Source organism: Pseudophryne corroboree, chromosome 5, assembly GCF_028390025.1.
Source record: "Pseudophryne corroboree isolate aPseCor3 chromosome 5, aPseCor3.hap2, whole genome shotgun sequence".
Taxonomy (NCBI): Eukaryota; Metazoa; Chordata; class Amphibia; order Anura; family Myobatrachidae; genus Pseudophryne; species Pseudophryne corroboree.
In genome coordinates this window covers 530,035,476-530,043,146 of record NC_086448.1, presented here as the reverse complement: position 1 = coordinate 530,043,146, position 7,671 = coordinate 530,035,476, and positions in this window count along the sequence as shown.

The window sequence follows — 7,671 nt, the reverse complement described above, 5'->3', positions numbered from 1 at the left end:
GTATCCCGCCAGTCGCCTGCGGGGCAACTGGTTCCACTATCCGTTCCCCGTCGACCATGGACCCACTTGTCGATGGATTTCATTACAGACTTACCCATGTGCAACAAGTTCAATACCATCTGGGTGGTAGTTGACCGGTTCACCAAGATGGCACACTTCATTCCTCTCACCGGTCTTCCGTCAGCTTCCAAGTTGGCTCAAGTATTCATACAAGAGATCTTCCGACTCCACGGTCTTCCTGAAGAAATTATCTCAGATCGAGGAGTTCAATTCACAGCCAAATTCTGGCGAAGTTTATGTCAAGTCCTCCAAGTCAAGCTAAAGTTTTCCACAGGTTACCATCCTCAGACCAATGGTCAAACCGAGAGGGTGAATCAGGACTTGGAGGCCTTCCTCCGCATCTATGTGTCCTCCTCTCAAGATGACTGGGTTCAATTACTTCCCTGGGCCGAGTTCTGTCATAACAACCAGTATCATTCTTCATCTGCTTCAACACCATTCTTCACTAACTTTGGATTCCACCCTAAAGTCCCTGAGTTCCAACCGCTTCCAGCAACTTCTGTTCCCGCAGTGGATATCACCTTGCATCAGTTTGCCAATATCTGGAAGAGCGTACGATCAGCTCTGCTCAAGGCATCGTTCAGGTACAAGAAGTTTGCGGATAAGAAGCGTCGAGCAGTTCCTGCTCTCAAGGTGGGTGATCGGGTATGGTTATCCACGAAGAATTTGAGGTTAAGAGTTCCCAGTATGAAGTTTGCACCTCGCTATATCGGTCCTTTCAAGATTGAACAAGTCATCAATCCTGTTGCTTACAGACTCCAGTTGCCTCCCTTCTTAAAAATACCCAGGACATTCCATGTTTCCCTGTTGAAACCGCTGATCTTGAATCGGTTTCATTCCTCACTTCCTCCAACTCCGAAAGTCCAAACTCAACGAGGCGTTGAGTATGAAGTGGCCAAGATCCTGGACTCACGTCACCGTTACGGTCAACTACAATATCTTATTGACTGGAAGGGTTATGGTCCTGAGGAACGTTCATGGACCAATGCTTCTGATGTCCATGCTCCTGCCTTGGTCCGGAGATTCCATTCCAAGTTTCCTCAAAAGCCAAAGAAGTGTCCTGGGGCCACTCCTAAAGGGGGGGGTGCTGTCACGATCCGGGTATCTGGACGCCATTTCTTACCCATCAGATGCCTCCTAAGGCTGGCTCAGCGCTCCAGGACCGGATCCCATCTGTTATCCTGATGTGTACATTCCTGTATCCTCTCCTGTCACTCTGGGACGCTGTCACAGTAAACGCCATATTACACCTGGCATGGCGTCTCCCGCGGCCTCCGCCGCCGTCCCTGAACTTCTGCATGCAGAGTGTCTGAGTGGCGATTACGTCAGCCGCGGCCTCCGCTGTGTCCTCGTGGTTGGATGTGCATCTGTCAGCCTGGCGCCTCCTGTCTCCGGTGGCCGGCGCCGCCATTACTGTTTTCATTACCACATGGATTACAAACCAAACTTCCCTCCAAGTGTCTGCATGGGCGCAGCCATCTTGGATTCTGTCAGCTGATCATTTCCACCAATCTGTTATCAGTATTGATAATCTGCATAATTGCCTAGCCAATCCCTTCCTTGCTGCAGGTATAAATACACTGTGCCTGAGCAAGGAAGGCGTCAGTGCTTTGGTTGTCAAACCTAGTTCCTGTTTGTCTCTCTCCTGTGATTGTCTTCCAGGTTCCAGCTCCTGTCTCAAGACTTCCACCATAGAGACCCGCACCAGCATTCCACCTGCGGTGTAGCCTGACTCTCCAATCCATTGTGGATTCATCTGTTTCCAGCTACAACATTACCTGCTTCCAGCTCAGCTTCCAGCAGAGTACAGCTTCCCTTAAAGGGCCGGTGTCCTTTCTACACTTTACCACTCTCCACCGGTATTATTATTTCTCCGCTCTCAAGTTCTACATTTCAGTTCATATTTCATCACTCCCAAGTTCATTTATTATTTAACTGGTTCCAGCCAGTATCCACTCCGTGCTAACAACAGTCTGGTTCCAGCCAGTATCCACAGCAGCTGTTTTATCTTCAGCAACCCAGCTTTTCCTGGAACACCAGCTGGCACAATCCTGGGTTATCTCCATTGCTACAGTCGGGCCTGGTAAGGACTTTCCATCTAGAAGATCATAAGAACTATCTCACACTACCAGTGCCCTGTGGCTCCTGCCATCCTGTAATACCCAGGAACTGTATTTATTCTTTGCTGACTTTTACGTTTTCTTTTACTGCTGCTGTGTTGCGGAGTTGTCATAATAAACATCATTGACTTTTATCCAAGTTGTCGTGGTCACGCCTTCGGGCAGTTATTATTCATGTTACTTACATGTCCAGGGGTCTGATACAACCTCCCAGGTTCCGGTACATCTCAGCCCCTACAACTGAGGCTGCCTCCCGTCAGCTCAGGCCCTCAGTTGTGACATCTCTGTTTTATCCCACGTTTCTAGGAGCTAAACATTTTTTATATATCTAGTCAATGAGTTGTTAATACATGCATTCATAATGTTGGCTAATGTCGCACTGAACATGTATGTTGTACATGTACAGCTCCCGGACATAACAAGAGACAAGATGACGTTACATTGTGCTCCGTCTACTTTCTAGAGACTGTGTCCAGGTGCTGAAGAGGAAGGGGCATTACAGCTATCCTGATGACACAAGTGCTTGGATCTCCTAGCATACACAGGGAAACACATCAATCATGTTGGCAACAATGGTTGTAGAACCAGTCTGGAAAGCTGCATTCCCAAGTACAAATCTACCTTGGCTTACTGATCAACCAGCTCCACCTACTGGACCATTAACCCATCATCACTTTGAAGCCCTGCGGCAGAGATCACTTTAGTCCTTCACTGACAGAAGCCATTAATAACTAACTATTATTAATGCATTGTGTATGTCACAATATAGTTTTATCTCAATTTGTAAAAGTTACTTGTTATTGTATTGCATGAAATAGTTATATTTTTTTTTAAAACAATTATTTTAAGTGTAAATTTAAGAATTTAGGCAGATAATATTATGATTAAAGTTGTAATGTATATAGGAGACAACTCCCCCCCCCCCTTCCATATGCAAATCATATTAATATGCAGGCTATAGACATTTTTTAAGAACAAATATTATGGCGCTTATTTAATAATGGACACACTTGCTCATGGAAGTGTAGGAGACGCAAGAAAGAAAATCGATATATATATTGTATCTGTTTTGTGCTGTATGTATTCTTGAGAAAGGGGGTTGCACCCCGAAACGTTGAATCTCAAATACAGCTTGTTGCATTTATATATTTAAGTCTCTGAGTGCCATCTCTACCTTTGGAAGTCTATATATATATATATATATAAAATACAGTATATGTGTTCAGTTGTCCACATCAGTATTTGTGCCAAACATAAGTATACACAGTCCAACCACTAGAGATGTGGCTTCACAGTACTAGTGGTGTCATAAACATAATCTATATATATAAAAATGTATGTATGTGTGTGTGTGTGTATGTATGTTCCAGCATAACTCTGGAATGCCTGGAGCAATTTACACCAAACTTGGTACACATATGACTTACAATCTGGAAACAAATACTGTGGGGGTAAGACACCATTAGCACCCCTAGGGGTGGGGGTGGGAAGGGAGTGACATGTAAAAATCCATAGTTGTCTGGGTCGCGGAGATGAATAAGCCCAGGCAAGGCCAGCATCGCTGCCTGTCACACGGCCACAGCTCGCGGCCTCTTGTAACCCCACTCCCCCCTCCGATCACGCCAGTCTGCCCGTGTGAGGTGTAGGCAGGACCTGCTTGGCCAGCACAGTGATACCCCTCACTTGGCGGAGTGCTGAAGCTGCGTGTGAGTGTGCTGTTGGCAGCCTGGAGCCTCCATCTACCTACTACCAAGGAGTCCCCGACGACTACCCCAGGAGCCGCGATGCTGGGCATGATGGACAGGAGCACCGACTTTCTGGCCAAGAGCCACTCCAACAGCAAGAGCCCGTCCAGCGTCTCCAATGGACACTGCTTGGAGGAGAGCAGCAGCGACGATGAGCATGGTGGTAGCCTCGGACTGAGTGAATGAGCCTCCCCCGTGATCTCTCGCCCACCTGAGTGTGAGTGTGTGGCCGGGTCTGGCCAGCCTTCTCCGCTATAGCTGTCTCCTGTTTTCCTTTGCAGTTGTGGGCATGAAGGTGGGAGCAGACTTCCAGGCCCGGATTCCCGAGTTCGAGCCCGGTACGTACCCCATTGTATTTCTCTCCCCTTGGCTGTGGCCGTGGTGGTAGCCTCAGTGTAGTGGAGGGTCCCTGGCCAGCCAGAGGGTGCTTCTACCCTAATATTCTGTATTTTATGCCTCCCCAGATGGTCCATGAGCTGGAACATAAAGCCCTTTATCCCACTATGATCCTATTTATCAGTAAAACATGCAGCATTGTGTCTGTAGCGCTATATTCCATTTTATCTATCTATATATATAAAAATGGATCTGTGTATGTATGTTCCAGCATAATTCTGGAATGTGAAAAATAATTAATTTTCTGCGCTTGAATAAAAGCAGCTCTCTTAAAGAATTGAATTTTGTATTTTTGTGAGAGAGCGCTAATGATACAACTAGTATGTTATGTGTTGTGTAGCGGCACCTGTTGGAAAAAGGTTTAGTTATTTTTAAAATGTTTACACTCTTTTGAGTGAATTTAGGGTAGCCTGCAACACGTCCAGTAGATGTTTTATACAGCCGGTGCCTCACCCTACCTGTCCCTGCACTGTTGTTGTTGGAGACGCTGATGTCCGTGTATTGCGGCTCTGATCTTCGTTCCTGTGCGGCGGCTGGCGGGGCTGACAGCGCTCTGAGTCTCGCTGCGTCCAGCGGGCGGTGTGACATCACTTCAGGCTCTGGACGTGGCTACTACTGCTGTGCGTGATGCGGCCGATGCTGGGGCTGTGCAGATAGCTTTTCCCTTTTGTGTACAGAGTATGCAACGCGTTTCATGCGATCCAAGCGCACTTTTTCGAGGAAGAATACTTATTAAAAGATCCTTTATTTTGATCAAACTTTATTCAAAAAAAATACCAGAACTTCCGGCCGGAAATGACCTCATTTTTTGTGGGAACCATATGTTTGGTTTTACACTTGTCCTACAAATTTAAAAAAAAAAAATTATTAAAATATATTATAAAATATCTCAGGTGCCACTAATTCCATTAATCTAAATATGTGATGTTTATTGGAGTGTTACAATTAAAATAATATCTAGTACTTATTAGAATGTTATAATCGAAGGAATGGATTTAGCTAAATATCTATATTTAGACCTCTCGGTGTCAGTGTTTTTAGTTCAAAAATCCATTTTGTTTCCACCTTTTTTAATTCTTCAGATATATTTCCACCTCTCCAATTTTGTTGTATTTTTTTAATGACCATAAATTTTGTTCCAATTGGATTTTTTATTATGTGCTACTGAATAGTGTTTTGACACGTTATGGGGTACCCCGGCCAGGGGTGACTAGTTAGTGATTCAATGCCAGGGCCGCAGGGACCAAGATAAAAGTGTCTCCCGGCTGTGGCATTATCTCTCTGACTAGTGGAGCCCGGTGCTGATTCAAAAAATACGGGGGACCCCTACGCTTTTTGTCCCCCGTATTTTTTGCACCAGGACCAGGCGCAGAGCCCGGTGCTGGTTGTTAAAAAAAAATATGGGGGAACCCCTGTCAATTTTTCCCCCATATTTTTACAACCAGGACCGGCTCAAAGAGCCAGAGGCTGGTTATGCTTAGGAGGGGGGACCCCACGCAATTTTTTTTCTACTTTTTAACACTTTCCCACCCCTTCCCACTGATAAACATGCACGGATCTCATGGATCCGTGCATGACTATCAGAACACAGTAAAAAAAAGCAGGTCTGTTTTAAAACTGCTTTTTTTTACGATTTGTATTTTTTCACGGCAGTGTTTGGCTATTGCAGCAGTGTTTGTGAATTTTTAGTAAATTACCGAGTTCTATACCTAAACAGCCGCGTTTGACCGATGGTGTATTCATTCGTATTTTTTATCTTTGACTTTCAAAAAATGAGGAATGCCCTCATCACTGCCGAGATTTCAGTTTATCAAATTCCCGAGATGACACTTTGATGAAAAAACATCAAATCGGTCAAAATCGTGAGCTTAGTAAATATACCCCTATGTGTTAACAGTCCTTTCTTTATGTTGTTAATGTGTTCAGAAAATCTCACTTTTGCTTTTCTTTTGGTTTGGCCGACGTACTGTAAATTACATGGACATTGTAGAAGGTAGATTACCCCTTCTGTGTCACAGCTGAGAACTTGATTGATATGATATGTTTTTCCAGTTGCTGTGGATGAAAAGTTGGTTATTTTTTTCGTTGTCTTATCACTTATAGTGCAAGCTTTACAATTTAGACATGTCTGTATCCTTTGTTGATTGAGTTGCATTAATTATTTCCTTGTTGATGTAAATTACTTTTTGTGATGGTCTGTGTGAGAGATTGTGCTCGTCGGTAAATGATTTTGGGTTGGTCTGGTATTATGTATTTTAACGTCTCATCCAGTTTCAAAATATGCCAGCGGCTCCAACAACAACAGTGCAGGGACAGGTAGGGTGAGGCACCGGCTGTATAAAACATCTTCTAGACGTGTTGCAAGCTACCCTAAATTCACTCAAAAGAGCGTTAACATTTTAAAAATAACTAAACCTTTTTCCAACAGATGCCGCTACACAACACATAATATACTAGTTGTATCATTAGCGCTCTCTCACAAAAATACATAATTCTGGAATGCCTGGACCAATTTACACCAAACTTGGTACACATATGACTTTCAATCTGGAAAAAAACATACTGTGGGGGTAAGACACCCCTAGCATCCCTAGGGGTGGGAAGGGGGTGACACGTAAAAATCCATAGTTTTCGGGGTCGCGGAGTTGAATAATGACACTCCCGCAGCCGTTTAAGTCCAAGTTCAGCCTCTATCAGCATGGGGGGTGAGAAGGGGTGAAAAATAAAATGTCCAAAATGACCGACATTAGTATCAAATCCATCGTTTTCGGGGCGGCCTGACAAAGATTGGCAGCGGTGGGCGGAGCATGTCCTGTTGTAAGTCTAATTACGTTACCAGGAAGTCTTTCAAAATAAAAGTTATACGCACGGAAATACTTGAAATTCTGTAGCTAAGCACGGAGGTAGTATAATATATATGTCATGTCAAAATACACCATATTATCTTGCCAGACATTAATGAAAGTTTGTTTTCAATATAAAATGTAATGTAATACATATACCACCACATATGTTCAGTAGCCCATTAAAAAATCAAATGTCAAATGGAAATGTAGTTTGAGTGATGCAACTATACACTAGCAACTTTATATAATTTAAGGGTAAATGTATAAAAGTTTCCAAAGAGTGGACAAGTGAAGAATAGCCAATAGCAACCAATCATTGTCTACCTCTCACTTTATAGAATGCAGTTGATAAAAACTAGCAAGGAGCTTGTCCACTTTTTAGACGTTTTAATACAACTATACTATTGTTTTAACTACTATCAAGGTTCTTTCTGTGGCAGGATGAACGGGATTCGGTTACATTGCCAGCAGTCAGGATCCCGGCAGTCAGGATACCGACGCCTG